Source organism: Somniosus microcephalus, chromosome 3, assembly GCF_052327205.1.
Source record: "Somniosus microcephalus isolate GS21.2 chromosome 3, FLI_Smic_1.0, whole genome shotgun sequence".
NCBI lineage: Eukaryota > Metazoa > Chordata > Chondrichthyes > Squaliformes > Somniosidae > Somniosus > Somniosus microcephalus.
Window position 1 is genome coordinate 123468429 of NC_140989.1, and position 15792 is coordinate 123484220.

Genomic DNA, 15792 nt, shown 5'->3' on the forward strand with positions numbered 1-15792 from the left:
GAATCTTCAAAATCTGGCTTCATCATAATCCTGAGCAATATCTGCTTTTCCAAATTCTAATTGGCCTTTTAGAAATTAATCTTTGCCTCTGCTTGCTGCTGTAACTTAACTTTCTTTCTTTGGTATAGTATAGAACATTAACTGAAGTTCCTGGTGCTGTCATTTAATGAGAAACCATAGAGATAAATGGCTTTGATCTAATAGCCATTACAGAGACGTGGTTGCAAGGTGACCGAAGTTGGGAACTAAATATTCCAGGGTACTTGATGTTTAGAAAATATAGGCAGCCCTGATAGTAAAGGATGGCATAAGGACAGTAGTGAGAAAGGATCTTGGCTTGGAAGATCAGGAAGTAGAATCCGTATGGGTGGAGATAAGAAATAACCAGGGGCAGAAAACACTGGTGCAAGTAGTTTATAGGAACACAAACAGTAGCTATATCATTGGACAGAGTATTAATCATCAAATAATAGGAGCTTGTAACTAAGGTAATACAATAATCATGGGGGACAATAATCTTCATAGACTGGGCAAATCAAATTGGCAAACTGGAGGACGAGTTCATGGCATACATTTGAGACAATACATCATGGAACCAACGACTGAACAGGCTATTTTAGATCTTGTATTGTATAATAGACAGGGTTAATTAGTAATCTCACTGGGAAGAGTGATCACAATATGATAACATTTCACATTGAGTTTGAGTGAAATACTTCAGTTGGAAACTAGAGTCTTAAACTTAAAGCTAATTACATAGGTATGAGGGCAAGTTAGCTAAGGCAGATTGGGGAAATTAGATTAAAAGATGTGACTGTAGATAAGCAGTGGGAAACATTTAAAGAAATATTTTCAACGAATATACATTCCATTGAGAAATTAAACGCCATGGGAAAAGTGATCCATCTGTGGCTAACTAAAGAAGTTAAGGATAGTGACATGAATCAGTCATTCATGAAAGTAAGACTTATGAAATAATACTGAGCAGCCTGCGGGTGGCGCTGTCCAGAGAGTATAAATACTCGGGCACGGGCCCAGCTTGCACAGGACATTCTTAACAGGAACTAGTGAAGGACACAACTAGACCTCCATGTTGTAAAACAGTTGATTAAAGCTTTGTTTAACGCTTAGACCAAGTGCCTAGTAGTTTTCTTACATCAGATAGTATTAGATCAAAGGAAGAGGCTGATAATGTTGCGAAGAATAGTAGTAAGCCTGAGAAAGAAAGACTTACATTTATATAGCTCCTTTCACAACCACCGGACGTCTCAGAGCTTTACAGCCAATGAAGTACTTTTGGAATGTAGTCACTGTTGTAATGTAGGAAACACGGCAACCAATTTGCACACAGCAAGCTCCCACAAACCGCAATGAGATAATGACCAGATAATCTGTTTGTTGATTTATGAGGATTGGGAGAGATTTAGAAACCAGCAAAGGATGGCCAAAAAATTGATGAGGGAGAAAATAGAATGAGAGTAAATTAGCAAGAAATATAAAAATATATTAAGAGCTTCAAGTATGTAAAAAGGAAGAGTAGCAAAAGTAAGCATTGGTCCCTTTGAGGCTGAGACAGGTGAAATTATATTGGAGAATAAAGAAATGGCAGAGACTTTGAACCAATATTTTGTATCTGTCTTCACAGTAGAAGACACAAAAAATCATACTAAAAATAGTGGGGAACCAAAGGGCTAATAAGAGTGAGGAACTTAAAGTAATTAATATCAGTAGAGGTAAGTACTTGAGAAACTAATGGGACTAAAAGCTAACAAATCCCCAGGACCTGATGGCCTACATCCTAGGGTTCTGGGTGGCTGCAGAGATAGTGGATGTATTGGTTGTGATCTTCCAAAATTCCCTAGATTCTAGGAAGGTCACAAATGTAACCCTGCTATTCAAGAAAGAAGGAAGAGAGAAAACCATGAACTACAGGCCAGTTAACCTGACATCAGTCATTGGGAAAATGCTGGAATTCATCATTATTACGGAAGTGGTAACAGGGCACTTTAATCATATGATTAGGCAGAGTCAACATGGTTTTATGAAGGAGAAATCACGTTTGACAAATGTATTTGTATTTTGAGGATGTAACTAGCAGGGTAGATAAAGGGAACCAGCAGATGTACTATATTTGGATTTCCAAAAGACATTCGATAAGGTGCCACATAAGGTTGCTATGCAAGATAAGGGCTCATGGGGTTGGGGGTAATACTAGCATGGATAGAGGATTGGTTAATGGACAGGAAACAGTAGGGATAAACAGATAATTTTCTGGTTGGCAGGCTGTAACTAGTGGGGTGCCGCAAGGATCAGTGCTTGGGCATAAAGGGTCAGCCATTTAAGACTGAGATGAGGAGGAATTTCTTCACTCAGGGTTGTGAATCTTTGGAATTCTTTACCTGAAAGGGCTGTTCATGCTGAGTCATTGAGTATATTCAAGGCTGAAATAGATTTTTGAACTCTAGGGGAATCGAGGGATATGGGGATCATGTAGGAAAATGGAGTTGAGGTCGAAGATCAGCCATGATTTTATTGAACGGTGGAGCAGGCTCGAAGGGCTGTGTGGCCTACTCCTGCTCTTAATTCTTGAGTTATTATGCATCGTTTTTTAATTAATTCCCGAGTCTTTGGTGCAATCTTGTTTTTTGGAGGTTTTAAGATGTGTGGCAAAAATTGAAGGGCAAGGACAAAGGATTGCTAGGATTGTTGATGGGAAAGACAGTAGCTAAAATTTGTCTGGTTTTATTTGAACTAAGTAATTCTTGGCAGCCTGTCCTGAATGTTTGTCTGAAGCTGCGGCATTCGCCCCTTTCCTAGCACCTTGGCCTATTCTTCAGTACACCACATTCTCCCAGCCGTTGACAGTCACTGGCATATAGTCCCTCTTCATTTTAGCAAAATTATACTGTTACCATGGAACTTTCTCTGTTCCTCAGTAGTTGTACCACACAACTGTCAAATCGCACTCTAGAATTACAGGAAATAAGATTTTTTTTTATGCAAACACTTGTTAACCTTATTGAAAGGGGAGGGTAGCAGAAGCAATATTGCACTTAATTTTTTTGGTTTCATTATGCTATTCATGTCCAAAGGAGTTATCTAGAATCTGTCCAAAGGAGTTATCTAGAATTCAAGTGTTCCTAGTCAATCATGTAGCTATTTTCTTCTTACAGAATCTGGCTTTGGGTCTTCACTTGGTTTGCAGGAAATCTTAGCCGGTATTATCCTCTGTGTAGTTTTGATCCTGGCAATAATCTTAACACTCCTTTTTGTGATGAGTAAGAGACGAAATAAACGGGTCTTTGATGCTTGTAACCAGAGTTCAGATGGTTCACTCCCAAGACATCAACCTTCACTTCAAGAAGAAATGAAAAGGGAAGGATCAATAGTTTTTACAGCTTATGAAACCAAAAATAACTCTCTGTTCTTCACAAAATTTGAGCCACTTGAAGATATGACTGGACAACAACTTAACTGTACTGAGTTTAGCACAGTGCAAAAACAGTTGTCTCTGGAGACTCCACATTTATAAGACAATGGGTTGAATTGGAAAGTAATGGGCCTGCTAATGTTTTACTTTTCTAACGTGTGATGCTAAAATTCTGGTGTATGACGCTGGCATTTACAGTTCGTATTCCTTCATGTTCTAGATCGTTGTTAACGGGTGGCAATCTGCATAATCCAAATGTTAAAGTTTGAGTAGAAGTGGCTGCAGACTTCATAGTTTAGATGCTAACTTTCCCCAAAACACATTCTTTAACCACTGTTTTGCATCTTTATCAATTTTTTTTTCTCTTATTCAAACCTAATCTGATGATTAAGCCCTGTGAATAGGGTCGAAGGTTAGAATGATTTTGGGAGTTGAGGAATAAATCCTGGAATGTTGCCAGTCTCCAATGTTTGGATGACTTCACACCACAAGTAATGGCCTGAGCTGGTCAAGGTTTGGTGGTAACAGGTGAAGAACAGAACATACAATTGGAAGAGGAATATGTATATTCAACTGCTTAAAGTGTATGTCAAGTAACTTAATATTATAAATTGCTTGAATAATTTCTTTCAAGGGCAGGAAAATAAAGTGTTAGAAATCTCTGTGAACCTAAATGTTCTGATTCATGTGATTTTGATAATTGAGGCTTTAAAATGGCAAGGCTATTTATGGGCTCAAGGATCCACTATCATTGGCTGCTTCAGGTTACAAGGATAAAGGCCCCTAAATAGAGAACATTATTGTCTTTGTATGGTGTTTTTGTGTGTATAGCATGGAACTACCCAATTAATTGTGTTCTTATCGAAGAGTTAATGCAGTATTTTTTGTTTTGAGTATGGTGTTGAATACATTTTCCTGGATTAAGATTAAACAGCACACTTGTATTAACTCCTCCAATGTTTATTTAAAATGCCATTTCTGAAAGTGAAAATAAATGATGGTTCCTTAAATACTTGTATGTTTTTCTTTTGAATGTAAATCTGCCCTAGAACACTGGTTTTGTAAATCAAAGTATTTACACCTTTCTTGCATCAAGAACCTTTTTTATGACTCTCTCAATGTGTGTAGACAGTTGGTGTATTCATTACTTTTTTTCCAAAATAATGAAAAAGGCATCGTATCTAAGCTTCTGTTGAACTAAAGCCTTGTCTTTTAAATAGCACACTAAAATATTCCACAAACAAATGTTACATTGTTGGTGTTCGGTACAGACTTTACAAATCACCTCTGCTATCCTGGTAGACCTTCACCGTTTCAAAACTGATTATGCATCACATCAGGTATTATGTATTAGAAATTACTTTTTTTAAAAGACATTTTGTGTGCTGTGAGGAGGAGGATGAGAAACTCCAGTATGATTTGGACAGGTTGGGTGATTGGGCAGAAGCATGGCAGATGCAATATAACGTGGATAAATGTGAGGTTATCCACTTTGGTGGCAAAAACAGGAAGGCAGATTATTATCTGAATGGCAATAGATTGGGAGAAGGGGAAGCGCAACGAGACCTGGGTGTCCTTGTGCACCAGTCGCTGAAGGTAAGCATGCAGGTGCAGCAGGTGGTTAAGAAGGCAAATGGTATGTTGGCCTTCGTAGCGAGAGGGTTTGAGTACAGGAACAAGGATGTCTTGTTGCAGTTGTACAGGGCCTTGGTGAGACCACATCTTGAGTGTTGTGTGCAATTTTGGTCGCCTTATCTGAGGAAGAATGTTCTTGCCATGGAGGGAGTGCAGCGAAGATTCACCAGGCTGATACCTGGGATGGCAGGAATGACGTATGAGGAGAGATTGGGTCAATTGGGCTTATACTCGCTGGAGTTTAGAAGAATGAGAGGGGATCTCATTGAAACTTATAAAATTCTAACAGGACTAGACAGACTAGATGCAGGAAGGATGTTCCTGATGGTCGGGGAGTCCAGAACTAGGGGTCACAGTCTAAGGATAAGGGGTAAGCCATTTAGGACAGAGATGAGGAGGAATTTCTTCACCCAGAGAGTGGTGAACCTGCAGAATTCTCTACCACAGAAGGCAGTTGAGGCCAATTCATTAAATATATTCAAGAAGGAGTTAGATATATTTCTTAAGGCTAAAGGGATCAAGGGATATGGGGAGAAAGCAGGGACAGGGTCGTGAATTTGGATGATCAGCCATGATCTCATTGAATGGCGGAGCAGGCTCGAGGGGCCGAATGGCCTACTGCTCCTATCATCTATGTTTCTATATTCCAAAAAGTACAGTTTAAAAAAAAAATTGTAGATAAAATTCTGAGGGAATAGGAACTAGAGCTAAATGTGGGTTGAAGTCCAGTTTCCAAACAATCTCTTCAGTGCACTCTGCATCAGATAAGGTGAATATTCTGACACTATACTAGTTTGCACATTGTCTAAGGTACGTAGTCTGAGGGAACCGGTACTGACGTTCAATTATGAACCAAGGTCCCATCTGCCCTCTCGGGTGGGCACTATTCGAATAGAGTCATAGATTTATACAGCACAGAAAGAGGCACTTCGGCCCATCGTGTCCACGCCGGCCATCAAGCCCTATCTATTCTAATCCCATTTTCCAGCACTTGGTCCGTAGCCTTGTATGCTATGGCGTTTCAAGTGCTCATCTAAATGCTGCTTGAATGTTGAGGGTTCCTGCCTCTACCACCCTTTCAGGCAGGGAGTTCCAGATTCCAACCACCCTCTGGATGAAAAGGTTTTTCCTCAAATCCCCTCTAAACCTCCTACCCCTTATCTTGAAGCTATGCCCCCTGGTTATTGACCCCTCTGCTAAGGGGAACAGTTCCTTTCTATCTACCCTATCTCTGCCCCTCAAAATTTTGTACACCTCAATCAGGTCCCCCCTCAGCCTTCTCTGCTCTAAGGAAAACAACCCCAGCCTGTCCAGTCTCTCTTCATAGCTGAAGCGCTCTAGTCCAGGTAACATCCTGGTGAATCTCCTCTGCACCCTCTCCAATGCAATCACATCCTTCCTATAGTGTGGCGACCAGAACTGCACACAGTATTCCAGCTGTGGCCTAACTAGCATTTTGTACAGCTCCATCATAACCTCCCTGCTCTTGCCATCATTAGCTGAGGCATAGAATACAAGTGTCCCATATGCCTTTATAACCACCCGACGAGCACGGAGATCTCCTCGGTGTCCTGGGCCAATATTTATCCTTCGACTAACATCACTAAAACAGATTATCTAGTCTTTTAACTTGCTGCTGTTTGTGGGCTCTTGCTGTGCACATTGGCTGCCACGTTTCCCTACATTACAACCGTGATTACACTTCAAAAGTAATTCATTGGCTGTGAAGTTCTTTAGGAAGTCCTGATGTCGTGAAAGGTGCTATATAAAGATAAGATGTTTTGTTTCTCTCTCATTCACCCTGTCCTCTCCTGCCATTCTTTCAGTAAAATAAATGAATCTTGTTTGGAGGAAAACCCCAGGCCCACATTATAATGGTCAATGAAAGCTTGCCTGTTGTTCAAAGTGTATATGGCTAAACTTTCACTGCCCTGACTTCACTTCCAAGGTGTTTATTAACAGAACTAGTGTGTCTTTGGGGCCAAGTAGATTGTACTTTCATCAATGATTTACATTTCTGTACAGCGATGTCTAATTTGATCTTTTTAGCATCTTTCTTCCACCTGCGCCCCCGCCCCCCAATGCAGATTCTGTGACCGTATCCTAATTACTTTGTGTGCTCTCCAGATTTAAAGTCTGTAATGCTGGCTTTGGTCTGTTTAAATGCCACTCACTGACGCGTTGTCTTTTAAACACAGGATTCCGCCCCTCCCTAATTTGTCATAATGGCTAAATGGCAACTCCCACATTGCTTTGAGAATGTGTCTCGTTTGCTTTTTCAAATTGGCTTCGTTGAGGATCGGAGATAGTGTTAAACTCCTGATGTGACATGTTGACGCGTCCTTTTTTTGATTTATTTTAATGTTTCAGAATTCCAGGCTAAATTAGTCTGTTGAATGTTTGATTTTTCTTTCTTTTGCTCCAGCTAGTTACTCTTGTGTTTAAGGGTGCAGGTGACATTCTCTCCTTCCCCCACCCTGTGCCAGAGACAAGGTTGACATTGTCCAACGGTTGGCTCATAAGCCAAATACAGCCTGCAAGCATCGTTCATTTGTCCTGTGCTGAATTTCTTAGAAAATGCACTAAACTGGGTTCAGTTACTGTTGGCTTCAATGGGATCTAAGACCAACTGTAGTTTTTTAATAAATTTTCTGGATGCTGGTATTTATTGCCCATCCCTGATTGCCCTTGAGAAGGTGGTGGTGAGCCACTGCTGCAGTCCATGTGGTGAAGGTACTCCCACAGTACTGTCTGGTAAGGAGTTCCATGACTTTGACTTATCTCTAGATGTCCAAGTTAGGATGGTGTGTGACTCAAGGGGAACTTGGCAGTGGAGGTGGTGGTCCCATGCATCTGTTGCCCTTGTCCTTGGTGATAGTGGAGGTCGTGGATTTGAGGTGCTGCTGAAGAAGGCTTGGTGAGTTGCCACAGTGGATCCTGTAGATAGTACACACTGCAGCCACGGTGTGCTGGTGGTGGAAGGAGTGGATGTTTTTGACTAGTGTCCTGGATGATATTTAGCTTTTGTGTTATTGGAGCTACACCAACCAGGCAAGTGGAGAATATTACAGCTCATTCCTGACTTGTGCTTTGTAGATGGTGGAGAGCTGTTGGGAGTGGGAGGTGAGTCACTCGCCACAGAAAATGCCTCTGACCTGGTTAGGCTCTCCCTTGTTGGAGATGGCCATTGCCTGGCACTTGTGTGGCATGAATGCTACTTGCCACTTATCAGCCCAAGCCTGAACGTTGGCCAGTTATTGCTGCATGTGGACACAAACTGCTTCATTATCTGAGGCGTTGCAAATGGAACTGAACACTGCAATCATCAGCAAACGTCTCCACTTCTGACCTTCTGATGGAGGGAAAGTCATTGATGAAGCAGCTACAGATGGTTGGGCCTAGGTCACTGCCCTGAGGAACCCCCGCAGCGATGTCCTGGGACTGAGATGATTGGCCTCCAACAAGCACAACCATCTCCTTTTGTGCTAGGTATGACTCCAGTCACTGGAGAGCTTTCCCCCTTATCCCCCATTGAAAGTTTTTCTTGGGCTCCTTGGTGCCACACTTGGTTGAATGCTGCCTTGATCTTGAGGGCAGTCACTCTCAGCTTGTGTCCCTGTCTGAACCAAGGCTGTGTTGAGTTCTGAAGCAGAGTGGTCCTGTCATTGAAATAAGCTTTGTACATTTAATGAGAAGCGCAGGCCTTGATGGCTGCTCAGCTGCAGCCATTCACTGTCCCAGGCTGGGAGGAGTAGAAAAGGCTTCTTCCTGATTGGTGGATTTAGTCAATTGGGAAGCAAGCAATCAAACCTCCAGCCTGGGTCGTTGAGCTAAGGTTGGAAATACCCAGGTTTCAAGCCAAGCTTTAGGAGAGTGGTTGAGTGTACAGATGGGGATAGCTTGGAATTTTTTTGTATGAAGGTATTTTGTGGGCCAGTGGGAGAGGGGTTTTGGCTTTGTGTATAGGACCTGCATTTGTAACTGCCATTTGTTGGAGTATGGGTTGGGTCCTGGGGACAATCCAGGTTGTTTCTAGGTGCATGCAGCGATATCTACCTTAGGAAATTTGTACTCTATAATAAGTGAAAGGGACGCTTGTAATTTTTTTGACCACCTATTTCCACTTCCGTAATATCTCCAGTCTCTGCCGCTGCCTCAGCTCATCTACTGCTGAAACCTTCATCCATGTTTTATTACCTTCCATACTCTCTTCCAATGCTCCCCTGGTGCTTTGATGCAGCAGCACCTCAATGTCATTGGCGCTGGAACTCGAATTGGAAATTGGAACACATGGCAGAGCACCAGCAAAGAGAACAATCCAGAAGATTCTCCAATGTGGCTCTGGAGGCATTGGTACTGGCAGTGGATTGGAAGCTGGCTGTCCTGTTCCCACAAGGTCACAAGGAGTCGTCGGCCCATACATCGAGAAGACTGTGCGGAGAGATAGCTGGGTGCGTCATGGCCAACAGTGTGATACTGAAAACATGGATCCAGTGCCACAAGAAGTTTAATGACCTCACGGCAGATCAAGGTGAGTGAAGGCATCAGCAAATGCCATATCCCACCATCTGCACCACAAGCCCCTCACATACTGCTCAATGCACCACACCCAATCACTTGCCAACCAACAATCTCTACCTTTCACCACTCTGATCTCTCAGTCATAGCTTCACCTCACCCACTTACCACACTCGGACCCACAACTCACACCTTGCACACTGACAGCTATTCAACTATGGCAGACACATCACCCAAACACAGTGCACTACACTCAGACACACTTCCCTTTCTCTTGCAGGCCAAGGTGGCTCACAGGAGATGGTCAAGCTGTAATACAGGCCTTGAGCCAACTGGAGGAGAGCGTGCTCGACATCATTGGAGGGGAAGTCACAGAGGCTGTGGCAATGGGCGAAGTTGAATAATGGTATGCTCATTCCTAATCCTTCTTGCATCCCACTTCCCCCTCATCCCACTATCTCTCTTCACTTGCAAGCTGCTAATGCTGTATGCATGGATGTATTGCTTTCCTCCTGCCCTCCCCTCACCATAGCCCGACTCTTGTACCTTTCTGCTTTCAGATGACCAAGATCTGCCACCTACATATCCTGTCCCTGAAGCAATGGAGGAGAGTGAAGAAGAAGGTGGCACACAGTCACTGCATATGACACTCGCAGCCACCAGCTCAGAAACTTCCACTGTGCAGAAGTTAGTGTAGTATATAGATGTAGGATCTGTACATGGTGAGGCACTAGGCATGAGTGGGCTGCAGCCAGGCCAGGGGGAAAAGGGTAGCTCGGGGGCCAGCTCCCTGGAGGGCGAGTTCGCGCATGGGTTCTGCACAGGACTCGGATGATGACCTCAACAGGGCAGCCTTCAGAAGAAGGGTGATGGGGCGTGCACACCGAATTGCTAGGTGCAATGGCAAGCCTGCCAGAGCGCCTTTTGGCAGTGTCGAGGAGCATGGAGGAGTCCGGCTAGATCATTGGATGGGGCTTTGCGCAGTGCTTGGAGCCGATGATTTCCAGGCTGGAAATGATGGACAATTCCAGGAGACACCTTGTCGACCCAGACAAGAAGCTGCATGTGATGAGCGATATCGCGGCTTCCATTGCAGCACAGGCAGAAGTGACCCAACGTCTCAGTGCTGCAGTGGAAGCGAAGATTGCTCTTGCTTGCTGCCACCCAAGCTCCGACTGCTGCCATTGTGGCTGGGTTTATCAGTGTCGAAAGGGGTTTGCAGGGTGTCGCAGCAGGCCAGCAATCTGTCCTCCAACAGCTTGCTAGGAATGCTGAGGCGCCGCCCCAGGGGAGTGACGGTGGATCTGTGGAGCAGGAACCTGTTGTCCTCTCCCAGGATGACCACATTCCTATTCCCACCACTGCTACTCCGCCAGTGCCCTTGCCACTGCCAGTCAGCCAGCCCAGACTGCTGCCACCCATGCCGAGGTGGTGCAGTCTACAGCCAGGCCTTCTAGGTCCAGAGCTGCTCAAGGTCGTCTCGCAAGGCCATCTGCAGTCCCCCCCCCCCCCCCCCCCCCCCACAGAAACTCAGCAGCCTTCCACCAGCCATGCTGCAGCCACTGGGGGAGCACTGCGAAGTAGCACCATAGTAGGAAAGGGCACACAGATTGCACAAGGGTGATTAGTTGCTATTGTACAGTAAATTGAATAGTGATAAATTTATTAATTTTGTTTGGAATGTTTGTTTTGTGGTGTCTCATTTCAGCTTTGTGCCCAGGAGGATGCTGAGATATTCCGTGACTGGGGTGGTGTAATGGGGATCTGGGCTTTCTGTCTGTCTGTCTATATCTATCCAGAGGGACCTGGGTGTCCTTGTACACGAATCACAGAAGGTTGACATGCAGGTTAGGAAAGCAAATGGCATGTTAGCCTTTATTACAAAAGGGATGAGAATATAAGAGTGAAGAAGGCAATTATATAGGGCCTTGGTGAGACCGCACCTGGAGTACTGTGTACAGTTTGGTCTCCTTTAACTAAGGAAGGATATACGTGCCTTAGAGGGAGTGTAACGAAGGTTCACCAGACTGATTCCTGGGATGGGGAGATTATCCTGTGAGGAGAGATTGAGTATGTTATGTTCATTAATAACTAGACGTTTTCATTATGAACAGCTAGCTTGAGCTAGTCACTTTATTCATGCCATGTGGACTTGTACAGCATCCATCTTGACTACTGCCTTGTGGGTAGCCTACTCTTATATATACATAAATAAATATACAGCTAGACATACAGCTCCACCTAGTGTACCATTCTAGAATGACATGTTACTGATCATTACATCCCCCTTTGAGGTTAAACAATCAATATCAATCAACTTTCAAGAAACACGATAAAGATGATATCAGTAACACTTTTGTTAGTGCTCTAAACATAAACATTTTCACAACAGTCAACACATTTTCAAAGCTTTACTTTATACTCAAAGATTAAGTTTATCAGGCTTTTTTACTTCACGTGTAGATCTTCTCAGCACAGGTGAGTCTGATGTGTTTTCATGAGAGCCTGTATGTGTGTTTGTGTTAGATTGTTCTGGTGTTTCTGACATGTCTCACATTTGTTTATCATGTTCTCAATGTCCTTATTTATGCCAGGCCAATAAACAGTGTCTCTTGCTCTCCTTTTGCATTTTTCAATTCCGAGGTGTCCCTTATGAATCCTTTTGAGCATGTCTTGACGTAGAGCCTGTGGAATGACTATTCTGTTCTGTTTTAGTAATAGTCCACTTGCGACACTCAACTCTGACCTGATGTGATAGAACTTTGGACAGGAACCTTTTGGCCAACCATTGTGAATGTTCTCTCTTACTGTTTGTAACACTATCTTTTACTGTTTCTTCTGCTATTTGCTTTGATTTTGTGTCTGACACGGGCAGCGCAGCAGTGACCATACTCACATGAACATCCACGTCTTCTTCAGTAGAGCTCACATGACTCATTGTGGGTGCTCGGGATAGTGCATCTGCTAACACTATGTGTTTGCCTGGTGTGTAGATCAGTTCAAAGTCATATCTTTGCAGCTTCATCATGAGTCGTTGAATCCTTGGAGACATCTCATTCAGGTTCTTTTTTATGATGGCAACCAGTGGGCTGTGGTCTGTCTCAACTGTGAAGGTGGGAAGTCCATATATGTAGCCATGGAACTTTTCTAGTCCAACTACCAAGCCTAGACATTCCTTTTCAATCTGGGCGTATCGGCACTCAGAATCAGTCATAGACCTGGAGGCATAGGCAACAGGTTTCCAATCTGCACCCTCTGCTTGTAGCAAGACTGCACCTAGGCCATCTTTTGATGCATCCGTTGACACTTTGATTCTCTTTGTTGGGTCAAAGAAGGTGAGTACAGGTGTGGTTGTCAGCACTGTTTTGAGGTTCATCCACTCGTGTTCATGTCTTTCTGTCCATGCGAACTCATTTGTTTTACGTAGCAGGTCTCGCAGACAGGCTGTCTTGGCTGACAAGTTAGGAATGAACTTTCCAATGAAGTTTATCATCCCCATGATACATAGCACTCCTTTTTTGTCAGTGGGTCGGGGCATGTTGAGTATGGCGTTTACTTTTTCCATATCTGGCTCTATTCCTTTACCAGATAGATTATCTCCTAGGAAAGTGACTTCCTGGACGCCAAACTGACACTTGGCTTTGTTGAGCTTCAGTCCATTCCGGCGTATGCTCTGTAGCACTTTAGTCAGTCTCTCATTGTGTTCTTTCAGTGTGGAGCCCCAGATGATGATGTCATCAACATAGACCCGAACTCCTTCCAGACCTTCAATTATGTGTTCCATCGCTCTATGAAAGATTTCAGATGCAGATATTATCCCGAAAGGCATTCTGAGGAAACAATACCTGCCAAATGGTGTGTTGAAGGTGCAGTATTTGGTGCTTTCTTCATCCAGTTTTAGTTGCCAAAATCCTTGAGGCATCGAGCTTTGTGAAGTATCTGGCACCTGACATTTCACTGGTGATTTCTTCTCGCTTAGGAATCTGGTAGTGTTCACGTTTTCTGTTTGCATTTAAGTCCTTTTGGATCCATGCATATTCTTAGATCATTGTTCTTTTTCTTTACACATACCATGGAGTTAACCCAGTCTGTTGGCTCTTCGACTTTCCTGATGACAGAATGACCACACTAGGAGTCCAGTTCTTTCTTGAGTCGGTCACGCAGGGGTGCTGGAACTCTCCGTGGAGCATGTACCACTGGCTGAGCATCCTCCTTTAGCTGGATCTTGTAAGTGAATGGTAGAACTCCAAATCCTTTGAACACATCCTGGAAATTATTCACTACAAAATCCACCGAGTCATCTGGTCTGCTTATGGCACAGTTTATACAGTAGACTCTCTTGACCAGTTCTAAGTCCTCACAAGCTTTGTCACCTCGTCGTGAATCAAGTCCTTCAGCCACAACAGAAAACATGAGATGATGCACTTTGTCTTTGACTGTCACTTTAAGCCTGCATACACCTAAGCTATCTATTTTCTGTCCATTATAGTTCTTCAGTAGTACTGACTTTTTCTGCATTTTGGGCTTTTCTTTCTTGTTTTTAATGTTACTCATACTGATTAAGTTTGCTTTTGCCCCAGTGTCTAGTTTCAATGTAACTAATGCGCGATTTACCTGCAGTGGCATTATCCATTTGTCCTCTTTTACTGCATTAACTTTATGTTCAGCATTGTCCATTCCTGAGGGCTGCACATTTTCTGTATCCTTTTTGATATTGTCACATGACACCATTCCTACAGAAAATGTCTCACTTAAATCAGCGTCCTCAATCACATTGACTTGGACTTGTTGCCCTTTCTTTTGTTTTTACTTTTGAAAAGCATTGTTTGGCAAAGTGATTCTTTCCATGACATTTTGTGCACATTTTTCCAAATGCTGGGCATTGTCTTGACTGGTGTTTATAACCACAGCGTTTACAATTAAAAATTCCTTCCTCCGATTGCTTTTCATTTCTGTTCTGCCCATGTTTCTTCCCTTTGTAGGACACAGCATCGACAGCAGCACTATCACTTACTACAATCGCATTATTATTAATTTCACTGAAAGTCTTTGCGTGCTTTTGAGCTAGCTCACTGGCTTGGCATATTTTCACAGCATTTTCCAATGTTAGTTCGGTTTCTCTCAACAGACGTTCCCTGACCTTTTTATCATGAATACCAAACACAATCTGGTCACGAATCATGGATGATTTCAGCTCAGAAATTACATGTCTGTGCTTTCAGTTTCAGATCGGTCACAAAGCTATCAAAAGTCTCATTTTGCTGCCGTGTCCGTGAACAGAACACGTACCTCTCATAGGTTTCGTTCTTTTTGGGAGAACAATGTGTATCAAATTTCTTTAGCACATCGTCCAATTTTTTCTCTGTCCTCCTCTTGATTAAATACAAATGTATTAAATACCTCCTGGCTTGTGGGCCTGCAACCGTGAGCAGTAATGCTATTTTCCTTGCATCTGGCTCCGTACCGAATCCGATGGCAGCAATGTAGAGTTCGAATTGTTGTTTGAAAGTCCGCCAATTGCAGTCGACATTCCCCGTGAGTTTCAAACCCTCTGGTGGCTTAAGTCTCCATGTCGCGTTTCACAATATTCAGCAGATTTTACCAATCCTGGTACCATGTTATGTTCATTAATAACTAGACGTTTTCATTATGAACAGCTAGCTTGAGCTAGTCACTTTATTCATGCCATGTGGACTTGTACAGCATCCATCTTGACTACTGCCTTGTGGGTAGCCTACTCTTATATATACATAAATATACAGCTAGACATACAGCTCCACCTAGTGTACCATTCTAGAATGACATGTTACTGATCATTACAGAGCAGACTAGGCCTATATTCTCTAGAGTTTAGAAGAATGAGAGGTGATCTCATTGAAACATAGAAAATTCTTACAGGGCTTGACAGGGTAGATGCTGAGAGGCTGTTTCCCCTGGTTGGGGAGTCTAGAACCAGGGGTTACAGTCTCCAAATAAGGAGTTGGCCATTTAGGACTGCGATGAGGAGAAATTTCTTTACTCAGGGTTGTGAATTCTCTACCCCAGAGAGCTGCTAATGCTCAGTTGTTGAGTATATTCAAGACAGATCAATAGATTTTTGGACACTAAGGAAATCGAGGGATATGGGGATAGGGTGGGAAAGTGGAATGGCAGAGCAGGCTCGAATAGCCTACTCCTGCTCCTATTTCCTATGCTCTTCTAACCTGATG

At 43.2% G+C, this 15792-nt stretch overlaps 1 protein-coding gene across 3 annotated transcripts in view; it reads left to right on the top strand.

Annotated features, from left to right (window-relative positions):
* The window catches only part of LOC147121367 (uncharacterized), a 58212-nt gene that overhangs the window by 24724 nt on the left and 17696 nt on the right, over nucleotides 1-15792 (top strand). The gene's annotated exons all lie outside the window — the stretch shown is intronic.